The 18,772-nt window shown below is 40.4% G+C and overlaps 1 protein-coding gene across 3 annotated transcripts in view; it reads right to left on the bottom strand.

Annotated features, from left to right (window-relative positions):
- The window catches only part of LOC117555389 (spermatid perinuclear RNA-binding protein-like), a 107,402-nt gene extending 97,105 nt beyond the window's left edge, over positions 1 to 10,297 (bottom strand). For all 3 annotated transcript variants that reach the window (XM_034230287.1, XM_034230289.1, XM_034230288.1), the window contains exon 1: positions 10,078 to 10,297. The gene's annotated coding sequence lies outside the window, so the exon portion shown is untranslated. The remainder of the gene's footprint in view (positions 1 to 10,077) is intronic.
- Positions 10,298 to 18,772: the final 8,475 nt, after the last annotated feature.

The following is an 18,772-nucleotide window of genomic DNA, read 5'->3' as shown; positions in this document are numbered from 1 at the left end:
TGCAGCAGGAGAGTCTAAAGCCACACTGTCGACCAATGGCTTTCATTAGTGTAGCTCAGGATGCACACATTCTTCCTGAACTCCTCCTCATCGCACTCACAGCTCACGTACTGCTTCAACACACTCCTGCTACCCAGTGCGGCAATACAAAATATCACCTGATCTTTTAGCCAGCTCTATCACCTGCAGCAGTCAACCCACGTACTCAGTGTCAACTATCTGATCTGCTCAGTGTGCGGAGTTTAAATATATCAAGTTATATTACAGGATAAACTCAAATGTAATTAAAGTCAGATCCACTCGTGTCTTAGATGGGAGAGTGATATCATAAAACTGTTACGCTTTCAAACACTCTGTAGTTTATTTATTTTTTAACCAGTTGTTCTATATTCACCTTGCAGCAGCTATGTGGCTTATATCCTGGATTATATGTTTAAGTCATGGATGGTTAAAGTTCATATTTGTCTAATATTAGTTTACTTTTCATTAATGAAGTATGACGCTGCGCCGTCAGTACACTTGTCCCTGTTTGTGATTGGTCAAATGTAGCTAACCCCGCCCCTTTCACGTGAACGCGTTCTCAGCTGGAGAGAGAATCCCTGGCTTGATTCACCGAGTTGATAACCAGCGTCGTATGACCGCTTAGCGAGATCTCGTTTGTTAGGGTTAGTGAAGATAACTCAAACATATCCAGGGTCTGTTGGACTGGCTTCGTAGTAGGCCTAGAGGGCACAGGTGGCTGCATAGCAGCGCAAATGTCAAAGACACAAACATTATATTTTTATTTTACCAGGATGCAGTGACAACAATATTTGGGAAGGCTGAGCCTTCCCTAGCCTACAGTACCCGCCGCCCCTGTCTGTGTGTGTTTGAATCTATCGTGCTGACTCACTGACTGCACCGATTTGATTGGCTGAGTAGCGTCACCTCCTTAAAACATTAAACAATAACTTTCACCATTGTGGATAAATCCTTATATGCTCCCGGCAACACACACTTTGCCTCCTTATTACACTCACCCCTACTTTAGTGGGAACAATGAGTCTGCGTCTTCGATGCGCACAGGCCGATGATGCGGGGATGCAATGTAGACAGGAATAAACGCAGATCCTCCTCTGGCTGCAGCCTTGACCGCTACTTGCTTTTGATCAAAGTCAATGCGGAAAACCCGCACTCGCACAGGTAGGAGGAGGTGAAGGGAATGAGCACTTTTACAGCCTTTTTGGCGAGGTGGGGGAACTCGGTCTCCACAGACAGCCAAAAGTGCAAGTGACACACGTTTTCTGCCAGACACTGTCTCCTCTCTCCCTTTAGGTAACTTCACTAAAAATCGATCCATGTTGCCGCTCGCATAAACTTAGCTGAAGTTAACCAGCTAGATTTCACTGTTTCTCGTTATTTTTTTCTCACGCTGCGCCTCCCCTGAAGCTCTCTGGCGCCCCCTGGGGAGGCGCGCCTCACACTTTGAAAACCGCTGCTCTATAGCTTTGTAATTTAACTATATATATGCACCGATCATCAATCTCCAATGACTTTGTGAAATTGTTTCACTGAATGACCATCTTCATTTTGCTCATTTTAGAAAAATGCACACTATTCTTAAATGTTTGATGTGATTATTGAACACTTAAGAATGTATGTAAATCTGTATTTACCGGCAGTCAAATCAGAGGGAATGTTTTCACCCGGAAAAGGGGCATGGCCATGACATAGAGGGAAAGTACCTGGATAGGTTGCTCTCTCTACTTAACATTTTCTCAAGCCAAAGAAATGTTGATCGCCTTGAGAGAGTGGAAAAGCTGAATATAATTTAGATTCAGTAAGAAAATAAAACTCCCTACTGAGACCAGTCAAATGTTCTTTAGGTCAACACCTCTTCAAAACAGTAACTGGATATTGCGAATACATTAAATTGCCAAAACGATCTGTAAAGCACAAAAGTTATTGCAGGTTTCTTCATAAAGTTATATTCAGGGATTTGGCAGGAGAGATGATTGTGAATAAAAGGGCCACATTTGACTCAATACATCAGTGAAAACTGAAATCCATTCTTTATGCTTATGAGACTGTACAAGTTGTCCTTCACCTCGGAGGCCTGGCTGAATGCTACCGGAGCAGAATGCCTGTGTATATTCCCATCCCTGTGAATTTGCTGGCAAAGTGCTTTGCTTCCCTGTGGGTCTCTTTTTCTGCGAGCCTCAAGCAAGCAGCACTCATGTTCCTCGAGCTGAACAGAACTTAAAAGAGATGAGAGGGATATCTTAGGGGAGTGACAGCGCCTGGTGCGGGGAATCTACAGTTTATCATTATTGTATAGATATTGAAACCAACTGGTTGTCTGCTGATTGGTCATGACATGATGACCAATAATCCATTTCGACAGTTGTTGCTATTTGCCTATTTTATTTGGTTTGGATGTCAGACTTTTACCACACCACAACCAGAATTGAACCGGCCTTTAGAGTACTGATAATGTAGTTGCAACAAAACTTTAAAATGCTCAAACCTAATAAGACCTTAGTGTGGTTTCAAAGTCAGCACATAGTGATTCAAGTAGAGATTACCTGAGCTGCTTAAAGGAGTATTACCTGTTCATTTATTATTCAGAGCATTGGTAGTGTAGAGACTGCACCAGTGAATTCTCAACTGTTGCTAATGCCGAATATTAAAGCTTGACAGATCAATATTTTAAATTACAAATACATCAATGTCGTATGTGTTTAGTAAAAGAGGATATTCAAAATGACTAAGTCCCAGAGGATTATCCCCTAACTCTGTAGTTGACTTCCCATCAGCTCTACGAGTTTTTCGGCATTGTTCAGCTTACTGTTTTGGCAGTTTTGTGTCGGCATGATGACGTTTTGTAGTCTCTTTTATTCAATTGTTAGCAACAGCCGTTTTTATGATACATAGAAGCTTCAGACATTCACGAGTGGGATATTTACAGATGGATTGTATGTCAGAGAATAAAACGTTTAAATCTCTTCAGGTTGTGTTAACCACAGAACTTATTTCAGGCTTCTATCAACAAGCGTGTTCAAAAAACCGCTGAGTTCGAGACAACTGAACCGGGTTGGTAAATGCTCAGTCACTTTAGGGTTTTAAGAGTCATTTCCGCATCACTGTATACCTGTATACCTTCCTCGGGAGTCAGAGCTAAAAGAGAAAGATAATATTGGACTTAAATATATCAGGTTGACTTACTGTAGGTTGAATATATGGGAGGTTTGACAAAGAAAATGTTGGCTTGGTGGATGCCTAAACAAAAATGGCAACATTAAACCAATTATTTATACATTACATAAATGGTCAGTGGCGAGCGGTCAGGGCCCTCTGAGGGTCTAAGATATTCAAAAAAATAATATTTGAAAACATAAAGAAAAAAAGAAAAAAAATTTTTTTTTAGTTATATTTGTCATTAGTTTTACCAAAATAACTTGATTTAATTGTATTTAATATAAAATGTCCAAAGAAATAAATCCTTAAAATCTGCCTGTACAGTTTCTGTTGGAATGTGAAGGGTTAAAGAAGCTCCTTTAGCAGTCTCTGCGAGTTACTGTGAAGACAGGAGCTGATTGGTGGTCCTGCTGTATATTCACAGAGGGCCAGCTATAGTAACTCAATGAGAGTAATGTCAAATGACAGTATAATTGACCCTCTAAATGACAAGTTCCGCCCGCTGTGAGGTTTATACACATGTATAAAGTGGTGCAGTGACGCATCCTAAAACGCGGTTCCCTCGACAAAAAAGCAATGGGATTTCTCCATAGGATTTTAGAAAATAGCTGGAAATAAGGTCTGTGGAACGAACCTGTTAGATAAATGCACGTTTTGTTCAGCTGGATAATATCCACATGTCTACCCTACTTTTATAATTTTTTAATCATAAATCTAATCGATAGATTTATGATCGATAGATTTATGATTAGCTTAAGTTCGTTCATGATGGCACATGTCAGTGATAGTGATGACATTGTTGCGAAATTATTAATCGAGTCATTTTCAAGATTGAGTTACAATGATAAACTGGAGTGGCAAAGGATCAGCTGAATGACCCGCCATCAAGTGCTTCATCCAAAAGGACAGGAGGATGGACTTTGTGTTTCAGTGATTTGATCATCAAAGGTAGGCCTAAGTCATTTTCAATGCGGGCCGCCGTGCCGACTTAATTCATTTATAATTGTTACTTGGCTGTGGGTGCCCTGTCATGATAGGTGTTTATATAAATGGTGTTGTTCTGTGTGGTAGAGGGTCGCTGTCATAGATGCGTTTTGCACACTGGGCCGCTGTTTTGATATTCCGCTGAAGTATACGCTGTGACGTAATAACTCCTCTTTTATTTTATTTTTTCGAGGGAAGGGGGGGGGGGGGGCCTAGGTATAAAAGTCACGGCTCGCCACTGCAAATGGTTATCTCTTACTGGGAAGGTTCGGTCTGCTAATTAATTCACTAAGCACCCTTTAAACCGTCTTCACTGATCTGCAAAACATCAACAAAGATTTCTCTGTTTTCAGTTCTGATATAGGAGGGAAAGCTTCAATATGAATTTGGGATTGTTCTGTGATCCAACAGCATGTCTTAAAGGGTCAAATGTAGCGTGTGAGCTCATGGCCCTATGATGGAAGTCCACGAGGGGTTTTGTAAACAAGTCCCAGTGCTGGCAGAAGCAGCCGACTGGCAGCGATCACATTTCCAAAAACCAGAGGGCTGCAGGGTTTGTGTTTTCTGAGAACATCAAACAGCTCAGGAGAAGAGAAATCCTCTGGGAAAAACACCGTGTCCCGGATGATGAGGTAGTTATTTCACATCAGATCTGATTCCATCTATTCCGTCATCATACAAGCTCTAAGTACGAGGCTACTTTCAGACGTTTAAAGTGCACGATGAGTTGAGCTCTCCAGGCTCTAAGGGTGGGTGAAAGAAGAGGGAGGGTGGAGCTGAAATGAGAGAAGATGGAGGCGATGGCAGCAGGAACCTCTGCTCAGGTTTCACTGCCTTACCTCAACAGATCTGTTCAGTTACACTGAAGAGGTGCTATTGAAGCAAACGCATGAGAGGATAAGTAAACAATATGCTGATGCGGCTATCACTAAATATTTATATCCACTCATAATTAATGTGGGTGCGATGTTATATGTGGTCGATATTTCCCAGGTTTTTACACCACTATATGTAAATGTTGTTGTAAGGTCATGCCAAAATGAGACAGAAATAAATCAAAAGGATGCCGGATGCAGTATGGGATGCAGGTGTTCTTTGGAATACTGCTTTTGTCATACAATGATTATTTCCCTAGCATACTTAATGGTACAGCAGAACTGGTATTGGAACTCACAGTCCGTGGAACACAATGGTCTTAATCCTGTGTCTGATGCATGAGATGATTATATTCAAAACTAAATAATGATAGAGGCCACACATATTTATTCAGTCTCAGCCATGTCAAACCTCTTTGGTCAACACAGTTTGGACAGCTAAAAAAGACTGAAACTCAAATATATTCTATTGAAAATCATAAATAAATCAAAAGATATCAGCAAACCCTAACCGTTGAGAAGCTAGAATCAGAACACATTTGCCATTAGTTTTGGGTAATTGATTTAAACCTTAATGTATTATTTAAATATTGTATTTTAATTGTTCTGTTGTTTTACTTATCGTTTTATTAACAAACAGTTTGTTCCTGTTTGTTTCTTAGTTCAAATATGGCAGTGAGGGACAGAAACTCCCTCTGGCATGGACTTTGAGATTTGAGCCTCTGCAGACCATTTACATGCAGCGCATAAGTCTGGTTACCATGGTGGGTTTGACTTTCACATCATCGTCTAAATGTGTTTGGGTCTTCATGCTAAAAGGACAGAAACTATTTGGAGAATACTTATTTCTCATCATTAAGATTGAAGAGCAGCAACAGCGATTATCAAAGACCTCAAGATATCATGGGGGGGTGATGAAGCTCCAGCGGACATGTTGTAGAATGACAAAGTGGGGACTCGGGTTGTTTTCAGGCCAATTTCAGGTCAACTTCATAAATCCAGAAGTGTTTCAAAGATGTAACTCTACAATGAAAAATGGCCTTATATCTTTATGCAATAGCCTAATCAATACTAAAAAAAAAGGTATGTAAACCGATATAATTAAGCAATGCTCACGACAGGCCGTGATATATGCTCATTATCACAGCTAAGGGGCGTGGTTCGGCCCGACGCCAACATATTAGACAGAGAGCGTTGATCCATTATTTGGCTATTTATTTACATTCATTTGTATGTTGTCGTTTATGATGCACCCACTGAAAAACTGTCCAGCATCAGTAGCATGGCTTACGTGGTTACTTGCATAGGTTGAGGTTGTTCTGGCTGTTGCTTGGCGTGGTCAGAATATTGCTCCACTTTCTCCGGTCCCCGAGATTCGGCTTCCAGTAGCTCTGGAGAGAGCTTTCGCACCTGTGGCCACTAACGGTCATAATGTCTCTGCTTTGTTTCAAGACACGCATCAGAAAGCTTTTGAATGGTGGTACTTCTCCAGTTGGTCTACCTGCTCTTCACGTAGCTCTGCATGTCGTCGTTTAGGTGCTTTTTCTTTCTGGAGATAGGCACTCCTCAATCCACTCCTCCGTAGTAAGACCCCCCCGGAGGTCGAAGTTAACCTTAAATGTTTCCATCTTAAGCTTTGTAAGTTAGTTAGTTTCGTAACGGACGTAATGTAACAGCTGTAACGGTTGTAGCTTTTCTCAGACGCGGAGGGATACTGACTTGTGAAAAGTAACTACAATTCTACCCGTGATATACGCTCATTATATCACGGCTAAGAACCAATGAGATTGCTTGATTAGACTTGTCCGTTTTATAAAGTGTTATTATGTACCACATGCAAGATCATATTATCATGGTGATGAAATTAAGTTTTCATCGTCCATCTGTTATTGGTTTCCAACCTCACAGCTGGGGAACATCTGTCATCCTACAATTTAAAATGATCCAAATAACTGTTGAGTCATTTTCTGTCTACTGACAAATAGATGAATCATCAAGTATTTGTTCTGGTGCTGCAGTTATCGGAATTACAATTACCTGCTCTGGACATCAAATGCTATCTCATATTTCCCATCGGCATCAGTAATCAATGCCACAATGTTTATAGGGGTTGAATTCCTGTCCTCTATCTACGACACAATAAAATATCCAGAAATCTACAAAAGCATATAATCCATCACATTTCGAACTTGATGCACAAAACGTTAACAATTATGAATACAAACAAATGATGCAATCATAAAAAGACAAGGCATGTCAACATTTCGATCAATTCAATTATTATATTGCAACTACACAGGGCTCCCTTGGCAAAATGCAATGGGATTTTTTTTTTAATAGGATTTGTAAATATTGCAGACAAGTATTTTCTGTACAATACAATCTTTGGAAAACAAACGTTTAAGAAATTGCCTTTTGAAAACCCATAAAGCTTCAGATGCAACCGGCAGAAGTAAGAAGCCAACGTTAGGCTATAAACAAACTATCACGGTCACAAGGCTTCGCGTTAAGCTTAAAGAGCCTGTGACAGCATCCCAACAACTGTTGTGCAATGAAATATTGGGCTACTAGTAATCTCGAACCGTCAGCTTAAAAAAGAAGGTGCGATACCGTTCCGTTAAATATCAATCATTTCGAACATCGCGGGGAAATTCCTTCGACTCATTTTGAAGTTTTGGGGGAAGCCGGAAGTGACGTCAATGCGGGAACGCTTCACTGTGCGGCGAGAGAGCCAAACACGGACAAAGTGTGTTGTCATGCGTAGAAATGGTGAATTACTGAGTTTAGGCACGTTAATAACGTTTTAATGAAGTTGACTACAGTATATTCATATTTGTCAGTGCTTTCATGTCAATTCGGTGAACATAAACATAAATGATCGTGGTGAAGATGATGATTACATTAGGATTACAAATCGGTAGTGAGAGCTGCTGAATTTCCTCCCGTAGGATGTGATATAAAAACAAATCGATTATTTTTGTAGTTGTAAACTCAAGTGGATGAAACTACATTTATTAGTGCTTTCATGTCAATTCGGCGAACATATGATACATTAAATGATCGTTTGTTTGAGCCGGTCTGCATTTCCTGATGAGAAAACAAACCGATGCTTTTTGTAGTTGTAGTACACCAACATGGATTAAACGTGTGTTTTTTCACCACAATGTTGGGGAAATTAATGGATAAGATGCACGGATGTGCTGCTGTGAGCGCCATCGTGCGTTTACATGCAGATGCTGGGATCCTGAACGGTGCAGCTGGAGCGCTGTGCCCGCAATGACGTCACACGTAATTTGGCGGAACTTGAAGAATCCCCGAGCAGATCCAGGAAATGGTCAACATTGAAGGGCAGATTAATGGTTATCAAAGTACAAATATCCAAAATCAGTTCAGTAACGGTTTTCAAGGGGACAATATTTACTCAAATGTATGGGTTTGGATGATGGGGGAAACTCGTGTCACAGGCTCTTTAAAGTAGCTAATGTTCCAGATGGTGATAAGTAGGCTCATTTAGCTACTTTGATCAACAGAAAGGGTTGAGCAGCTTCATCTGACTTTGAGCTTCAACACGCTGGTACGACCCTCTGTCAGCATCTTTGCTGAGGATTTACTGTTAAGAAAACATTGGTGTATTCCTTACACACCGGACAGGACAACTCTAATTGAAAAGAAAATGTCACACACACACTTGATCCTTATTACCAAGTGCTCGTCCTGCATCCTCGTCAACACTTTTAGCTAAAGCCGGTCCCGAGGCTACCCGCCGACGAACATTAGGCTCTGGTTACCGTTTCCATTTCCATTCCTCGGCCTCAGAGGAGCCACCTGCTCCGGATCTGGGGGCTAGGACTGCTTACCGAGCACACCGGGCTCCCACTGGAGGTTGGACTGTTCAGTGTTTATGAGGTTCAAAATATGAAATACTTTCACTCATTAAGCAGATGGGGGTGGGACCGTGTGAGGGTCTTGATGACACTACACCAGGGGACACATTATGTTATGGGACAATCTCTCTTGGACCATGCTGCCTTTTTGTTAACTAACCAACCGTCTTGAGAGTTGCTTTCATTTAACCTTCATGTAAAAAGTTAAAAGCATCCGAACTGAAATTTAAGTAGATGATACAGCAGTATCATTTTTGGACTATTTTAATACAAGCCAGGGCCGAGAAAATAACATGGTTTCCATTCACATCTGTGAAAAACATCAAAAGAAAGAAAAAATAAAAGTGGCAGAGTGTGAATGAAATGTACACAGCTGTACAAATCCTATTACAGAGAAAGCAACTCCTCACAGTTACAGCAACCAGGTTCAGTCAGATTGGTTGTTTTCGTGTGGTTTCCCTTTCCTGTAGTGTGTTATAGGTCTTTGTGCATGATAATAGTTACAGAGTCACAGGGGCTACAAACAATCAAGTGCACTTAACATAAAAACTGTGGGAAATTAATTTGGATATCTGTTGGGCTACCTGTAATAGCATATTTTGTGATGTTGTGATCATAATGTACAATCCTGTATATGTGTATATTTATTTGGTGTATTCAATAGATATACTGTATAGATATATCTTTCATTATCGACTACTCACGGTTTTGTTCGCCTGTTTTGTTTCTGCTGATATATCTTTACTGTTTTTTTTTTTATTGTATTTTATGTTATTATCATTATTTCACTTTTAATTCATGTGCAATGTCTTACTTGCATGCTGCTGTGACGGAAAGAAATCTCCAATTTGCAAACAATAAAGTATATCTAATCGGTAAGGTATTTATTTAAATGTTAAAAAGCCGCGTGCAGGACGATCAGCTCCACGCGGGTTGCACGGTCGAGATGCAGCCCTTTGAAAACTTGCCTTTTTGTGTTCATATCCTTAACAAGAGCGGACTTCAGTAAAACCACACATTTAAACACGCGAATAGAGCTAACACACATGGAGGCTGAAGTTAACCGAGCCGTGCGGGACGGTCAACACGGCAGCAGCACACCGGTGCATCCCTCTCTCCCTCCGCACCGTAAACTGTCACAAAAAGCGGACACTTACCTTCACTGACAGTCCGCTCAGCACCGGGAATATGAGGAGGAGGAGGAGGAGTAGGCTCGGCGCTCAGTGTGTCCAAAAGCTTTCAGAAAACACTTTTTGTTGTCCGTTACAGAAATGAATTACCGTACTTGTGTCAGTTTGTATCCGGTCTCACAACGTGGAGTGGAAGTGGCAACAACAGCGGCTGCTGACGGTCTCCGGCCAGCCTGCTGTCAGCGCTCATCCAACGCAGGGGGGAGTGGAGGTTGCGGCTGCGCATGCACCAACCAAATTAAATTGTGAAACAAAGATCGTCTAAAGCAAAGATGGACCAAGTAAAGCTTTTTAGAGACATGCCAACCTGAGGTCATATCCTCAGTAATATATTTGAGACCACAGTAGGCTATATTGTTGTTTTTGTACAGATTTCTAAGAATTAATTACCAAAATGCTATATTTGATAAATGAATTGAAAATAGCAAAACAGACATAATAGAGGAGTAACCCTAATCTACAGAAAATATCATCAAAAAGTGAAATGCGTCTAACCATGATATATTTATTTCACAACAAAACATAGAGAGATGGGAATTTCCTGCAGATGTGACAGCGAGTAAAGATTTGTTTGATGAACTTATTGAAATTGTGCTGAATATACGCACAATAATCATAACTTTAATGCAGCTACATCAAGAATGCTAGATATGTCTCTGCTGAGCTCAAGATAAATGGATGATTATCCACCACTATTTTTACTCTGTATACAAGCTTTCTCCTTCAACTGATTAAATGTCTGGAGCCAACTGGAGGTTGGTATGCATGTTCCATCTGTAGCCTCTAATTTGAACACTGCCGTGCCATTACCCCGTATGTCTGCATTCTGTTTACTTCATGTGCAGCCAAAACCAGCACGCTGAAAAAAAACAACTCAAGCCTCTGAGGCTTCTCAAACTGGAACATTTATTGACGACTAAGAAAGTCAGTCACTGTACATAACAATTAGCTTGTGAATCACTGTGTTACAAAATTAAAATGTGCAACAATATTCAGAGAAAACTTGACTTAATCTGCAAACCTAAAGGGGCTGTATTATGCTCTTTGGTTTTGTCCTTTCCTATAGTGTGTGTTTGTATGCATGTAAATGATCCAGAGTGAGTCCAATAGGCTAGCGCTCTAACACATTGTAAGTGATATGATTAGGGGCAGAGGGTGAAAAAAGCTGCTGCAGCACAGCCAGTATGAGAAAATGAAAGACCTTTCTGAACATTAGGCGTGGAAACATGTCACAGTAGAGGAACAAAATACAAATATATGAGCCTGAATCTGAGCATAATAGGGCTCCTTTTATCCACTTTGAAAGCAACATGCTGTGTTTTTCTAGTGCACTTTAATTTGCACTGTGATTACAGTGTGATAACAGTTATGCTACTGTCTTTTAAGGATTGTGCTTGTATACTGCCAGCGTGTTTGGTAAAGGTAAGGCAACTTTACACATTTGAACTAAAACATTAAATCAAAGCATGTCCTGTTATATGTTGAACAAAAAACAATCAGAATGCTAATACATATTTACAATGTAAATAATGCTTTGCGTCCATGTCTACACAACTAGCATACATGCTTGGTATACACTAACAGTTAGGGTCAGTATATGAGGTCAGTTCGGGCCTAACTGACCTCATATACCCTGTGCACTATAAATAGGCACCCATGTTGTAAAATGTGCAGCATGTACATTACTGTCAGGATCCTGTTTCTCAGGAATGCTTTCTGAGTCAAATTCAAATTCCTCCAATATCAGTCCACTTGCATTTATCTATTTTAAACTGTTGTTGTAAAAGTCAGTTGTTTTAGGAAATCTAACTCCGTTTGGCTGCAGCGATGTGAAGATCATTTGAATATGAGAAAAAAAGGACAGTGAGATCTGTGTGAAAATTCACAGCCAAGGCGTGAAGATTGATGAAGTTTCATCTTCACAGTAATGCAACTAAAACTTTGATTTGTTATTTCTTTCAAAATGAAAACATTTATAAAAAACGTTCTGAACTTGAAGGTATGTAACAAAGTGAATAATTGACCGTTGATATTCTTAATACCTGTCCACATTGCACTAAAATGTCTCAACTGGCAGCTCTTACAATTTTCTTCAGAGCTTTTAACTGCATTTTAGGGTCTTCCAATCCTTAGTAGGGGATTTAAGACTGAGGGTTAAATTAATCTGAAGCTCCTTGAAATTCAGTCGAAAACTCAAAAATGCAATTCATATTCAGTGTTAAAGGCACAGTTCACCTCAAAATCTAAAATAAATATATTTCCCGTTACATGTAATGCTATTTCAATGTCAAGATGTTTTGGGTGTTTGTTGCAGGGTGTTCGCGATATCAGCCGTAAACATGTCTGCCTTCTCTCCAATGTAACGGAACTATGACACTCAGCTTTTGGTGGTCAAAGCGCCATCAAATACTTCTGAGAAGTAAAACAGCAATGTTTCTAAAGTAGTTAGACACATGTACTTAATGACACGTTTAGAGACTAAACGTGTCATTAAGTACAGTGAGTAAATGTACTTCCACCCTTGGTTTACATAGATGAGGAAGTTATAACAGGCTTCAGTGGTGTTTATGGTTCCGGGGAAACAGCAGCAGAGTGACGCCTCTTCATTTATTTACTCCTCTCAGGTACAAAAACACAGTTGCTGTCCCCCAGCAGAGAGCAAAGCAATCCAGGTAATACTGAATGAATCCTGCTGGTGACTCACCACCACTGTGCACATTAACGCACTAAGAAGTGCATCATATCTAACATCACATATTAACCAAATGAGCCGAAGAGCGGATTAGCTCATGTCAGAAATCACAGTAATTGCAGCAAATTTGCACACTGAGTTGACTTTTTGTGTTAAGTAATGAATGAATAACCACAAACAGATTTAGCTGGAAGTTGCACTATAGTCTGATAAGATGAATTGTGACAGCTTATCTTTGAGAATCCTTTGTTTAGCTAAACACATTGTGTGGACTGGTAGCAGGAGAGGTTACAGTAGACCTCCTTTGCTCTGCCAAAGTGTCCTTAGGCAAGACACCGAACCCACAACTGGGCGCTGAAACATGGCAGCCCCTTTGTTCTTACACTTCTACATAAAATGCATGTGTTGGTGCATGTTCGTATTTCTGGCTATTATATATAGGTCACGTTTGTGCTTTGTGTAAATCAGGTGTGTTTTATATACTTTATGTCAAGTGTATCGCATGTGGGTATTTCAGGTGTACTGTGTACTAACCGAGTGAAAACTGAATTCCCCCAGTTGGTATTAATAAAGTCTATTCTTCTTATCACCTCAGAATCAGAAACAGGTTTATTGCCAGGTAGGTTCACACATACGAGGAATTTGACTTGATGTCATGGTGCAGACATCAAATATAAAACAAGAAATCTAATATAAAACAAAAAATCTTTAAGGACACCGCAATAAAATATAGTTAAAGGTGGGGTAGGTAAGTTTGAGAAACCGGCTCTAGATACACTTTTTGTTATATTCCATGGAATGCTCTTAACATCCCGATAGCAATGAATATCTGAAGTGCTTTGACAAAAAATCCATACTAAAATGTCATCCGTGGAAGCCGTAATACTGTAAAAAGCACGACCAATCATTTTAGCCGGCCCGGCTAAAATAACTGGATGGCCTACCTGCCTGTCAGCCTTCCATCTGTGCACAAACTTATCTCGTGCCCTCATTGGTCATGTGCGCGTTCCTGTGTGTTGGAGGAGGGGCTCTGTGAGGAAGTGGCAGATTTCTTCCGGCTGTGTATTTTCAAATTCTAGCGCACTCGAGCTGGTTTCTCCAAAATTACCTACCCCACCTTTAAATAGCAATAAAATCAAGCAGTAATTTACATGGAAATAGAATGCTATGAATGAATTATAGGATATAAAATATGAAATATGAAATATGTGCAGTAAGCAGTATGAACATTGTGTGCATTAATGTAATGCATATAGAGACTACGTTGTGGCTGAGGTAAGTGTCAGTGGGGGGGCCGGGCCTTGTTTAAGAGGCCTGTAGCGGATGGGAAGAAACTGTTCCTCTCACATGTTATAAATGTTACAACATAGAAACACACACATTTCACTCTTTTTTTGTGTTTTCTTTCCCACACCACACCGCTCCTCCGCTCACGTCACTTCACTGGCTTCCAGTAACTGCTAGAATCCACTTCAAGACACTGGTACTTGCGTACCATGCTGCGAATGGATCTGGCCCTTCCTACATCCAAGACATGGTTAAACCATACACCCCAACACGTGCACTCTGCTCTGCATCAACCAAACGACTCGCTGCACCCTCGCTGCGAGGGGGACCCAAGTTCCCATCAGCAAAAACACGTGGGTTTGCTGTCCTGGCTCCAAAATGGTGGAATGAGCTCCCCATTGACATCAGGACAGCAGATAGCTTACACACCTTCCGGCGCAGACTGAAAACTCATCTCTTTCGACTCCACTTCGAGCGATAGAATTACTAATGTCAGAGAATAATTCTTCCTTACTCCTAAGATATTTAACCTTATTGCCTGTTGATGTTAATAACCAACCCTGACTCTGTTATCTCCTTTAAAGAATGTGCTGCTGCACTTATTCTCAGTTTTATGACCGGTCAACTCTTGGTCACAGAGCCTAAGAGTCAGGCAAGTGATTCAGTGTCTCCAGATGTTGGAGATATCTCCAGTGTTCCCGGCTGTTGATTAACTCTCTGTAAACTAGTTCAAAGGGCTATCGAGAGAGAGGCTGATCAGAATTGATATGGCAACCCACCCGTGCAGTCAGAACCTCTGGCTGCTGTGACTTGTGATATGAATTCTCCGGCCGATACTTGTAATAAACTATCAGTGTTTGACATCAAAGCTCCAACTCTCCTCGTGTCTCTCTGAGTCCTGACTCTCCATTGCTGCAGAAGTTTCCTTTACAACTAACAAAGCACTTATATACTAATAAAGGACTGGCTTATCTAAAGCTAGTTGAGTAGCACCTGAAATGTTTTGGCTCTATGTATGCAACCTGATGTACTTATATGATTCTGTTTTCTTCAAGTTTGTATCTTCCTGGTCGAATGCACTTATTGTAAGTCGCTTAGGATAAAAGTGTCAGCTAAATGCAATGTAATGTAATGTGTTTCTGATTTCTCACATTCAAATTCAACTATGGCTTCCTCTCTTTCACACACACACAATCTCACTCTCTAACACACACACATAGAGAGCTGACGCTCTCCATCTGGTATGTGCTTAACACCACAGACGTCAGGTCCCCCACATATCTATACCGGCGAGCATCAGCAGCGTCTCAGCCTTTCAAGCAGCAAAGGAGGACGGCGCTTATCTTATCTGTCATGTTGCACCACTCTGTGGCTCTGCATGCTCAAGTGACCCTGTTTAGATGGAGAGACACACTGGCTGTTATTCTGCTGCATCAGCAGAGTGCTGGGTTACAGGGGTGAGTGTGCGCGTGTGTGTGTGTGTGTGTGGTGTGTGTGTGTGTGTGTGTGTGTGTGTGTGTGTGTGTGTGTGTGTGTGTGTGTGTGTGTGTGGTGTGTGTGTGTGTGTGTGTGTGTGTGTGTGTGTGTGTGTGTGTGTGTGTGTGTGTGTGTGTGTGTGGTGTGTGTGTGTGCGTGCGTAAGTGTGTGCATGTGTGTGTGTGAGCTCTGTCTGCATCACTTAGCAGCAGGTGGACTGGAGAGTAAGAGAGCCTCTGCAGCGGCCCTCCTGCCTGCTTTCGTCCAAACACACACACGGTTTGGTGATTTTAACACAAAGAATTTCTCTGGTTTCACACTTTTACAATCTTGCGAAGATAATAATACGTTCTCTGATAACCAAATTGTTTTGCAATGTGTTGGAAGGGGTCCTATAATGCTAATTTTCAGGTTCATATTTGTATTTTGTGCCTCTACTGTGACATGTATCTATACTTTAACGTTTAAAAATGATCTTTATTGTTCTCATACTGCCTGTGCTGCAGCACCTCTTTTCACCCTCTGTCTGAAACCAGAGCCCAGTCTGCTATAATTGGTACGCTTGCCGGCTCTGGTGTGATTGGTCAACCGCTTATAGATGTCCGGCCCCTTAGTCTGTCACATACAATGTGTTGCGCTAGCGAATAGAAGTGCAAGTGTTACATAGTGATGTCACTATGTTATGGAAGTAAACAAAGGATTCCAATGGAGATGTTTCAGGCAGGGGGGAAGTGTGTGGGGAAAAAACTCCCTCTGGAGGGAACACAGGGATTGTAGCCTTTGCAGACCATTTACATGCACAAAAACCTACATAACACGACAGGAAAGGGAAAACCCCAAAAAGCATTACAGGGCCCCTTTCATTGCAATTATGTTACCACTCCTTTATTCGTTGTGACTGACTTGTCTATATGGCTGTTTTCTGATCGATAACAGCAGACAAACAGCCTCCTTTTTCATTTTAAATGACATTAATGATTTGGCATCGTGGGGATATCAGTGCAGAGGGTCCTCTCGCTAATAAAGTTGCATTTGACAAGCAAAGGTCACTGGATCACTGTTAGCATTTTGAGTATTTATTATTTTTTTTAAATGAAAAAGATCAGTTAAATTAGTTTTTTTCCGTTATATGGATATAAAACATTCATAGTTTATTAAATATGAAGGTTCCTTAGACGTTGTTTCCTGCAAATTACGTGATTTCGGGCCCGGATACGGGTCCGTGGGGCTTAAGAAGCTTGTATAAGACATGAGATAAACAGGGCAACTGTGACCGGTTGCTTGCCAAATAGTGAGCCAACATTTATCTGTACTGCTAAGCCTTATATTGGCTACCAAGCTTACTTCATCTTCTTCATCTGCCAGCATCCTTGGTATCTGTTGTTCACTGAGTTGATTCTCCCCCCATTCCATCTTGATGTGTCTTGGCATCTCTTATGACCATTTATGAATGAGTTACTAACATTTATAACTGCCAAAAGGGAGCCTTATTGTAAAGTGTGAAACACATCACCATCTATTGATGAGTCACTAACATTTATAACTACTGAAAGGGTGCGTTGTTTTTAAGTTGAATACACATGTCCATTTATGAATGTGTTATAACATTCACGCTGACCTAATACACATTTTTCACATGAAATGCAAAGTAAGATGCAAAAGAGCAAAGCAAAACATTTTATTCACACATGAAGAAAATCAGGACTCAAAGTAATGACTGTTTAGTATGACTGATACACTATTTAAACATAAAAGCTTTGAACATACTTGTTTATAAGGTGCATTGTATAACATAATTTAAGGATAATTATACAGTAATGGTCCATATTGATTTTTTTAAAAAAAAATGTATTCTCTTCATTCTTCAGATATGACTGTGACGTTAACGTGTAAGCTCAATAATGAACTCCAGCTCAACCAGATTGTAATATCTAAGTAATCATCTTAAAATATGACATTAATATTTGTAGCATACACACATCTTATTGTGAGGTTGATTTCACATAAACTACGCCGCTCTTCAACACTACTTTGACGTTAGCTTGTCTACATAATCGATCATAGCAAATTTAAATTAACCTTATCCATAAAGTTACCTAATAATATATCTCTCTAACTTACAAGCAGGGGCGCCGTAAGGGGGTGAAAAGTTAGGACGATTCTAAGGGCCCGTGACTGACAGGGACCCAAACAATTGAAGAACATTAAGAAAAAAAAATTTAAGTAACCAATGTGATTATCTTTTCATGGGACCCAAAATCCCTGGTGGCGCCCCTGCTTACAAGGATGACCTTATTTTACCAACCTCACACAGAAGCCGTTTGATCTAGAGTTTTATCCCACTTAACGCTTAACACTTCTCTATTACGTTTTAACTTGGAGGCTACGATTAGCATCGTAGCTACCACTTGCTTACATGTTAACCCAAGCCTTAACATTCATTAACGTTAGCTGACTAAAAACATAAGCAACACATAAATGAAGTACTCGAATTTCACTTACCGTAAAACTTTGTTCATGCACCGTCTGTTTTAAACGCGGAGCGAGTCACAATAGTCCGATATAAGCATGAAGAATAGTCCACAAGGCACCAGCACAACAAACACGTCCGAGTTCAAGTTATGTTCCCCCGATGAGCTGAACAGGCAGAGCCCCTGTCGCATCACGGAGTTGCTAGCAGAGCAGAAAGCTAATCAGCAACAGTCACTGAACAGACCTGTAACTCAATGTGACCACGCCCTAATTTATGCATTACTTTAAGGCTTGGTAACACTTTATATTAAGGTACACAAATGAACCATCAACTAGTTGTTAATTAACATGCATATTAGCAGTATATTGGCTCTTTGTTCATTATAAAACACTTATTAATGCCTTATTCTACATGACCATATTCTACAAGTAATAAGCCATTAGTTGAGAGTTTTCCTCAATAACCCTCTAATTAGTGCTTATTTGTTGCAAGTAAGGAAGTTGTTGTACATGAGTATTGGTCTTAATATGCTCTGCTCAATATGGGCCTAATAAGGCAGTAGACCACAAGAATAGTAATTCTCCCATAATAACACTTAACAAATATGATCTATTCTTATGTAACAAGACATGAAACTATAAGTTTTAATTCAGTCTAAATAACTCAACATTAGGTAGGATTTATATCTAAGAATATGTGTTGGGGTATTGATAGTTCAGCTACCAATAGCAAGG

This window comes from Gymnodraco acuticeps, unplaced genomic scaffold (assembly GCF_902827175.1).
Source record: "Gymnodraco acuticeps unplaced genomic scaffold, fGymAcu1.1, whole genome shotgun sequence".
Lineage (NCBI taxonomy): Eukaryota > Metazoa > Chordata > Actinopteri > Perciformes > Bathydraconidae > Gymnodraco > Gymnodraco acuticeps.
This window is presented reverse-complemented; position numbering and strand designations above follow the sequence as displayed.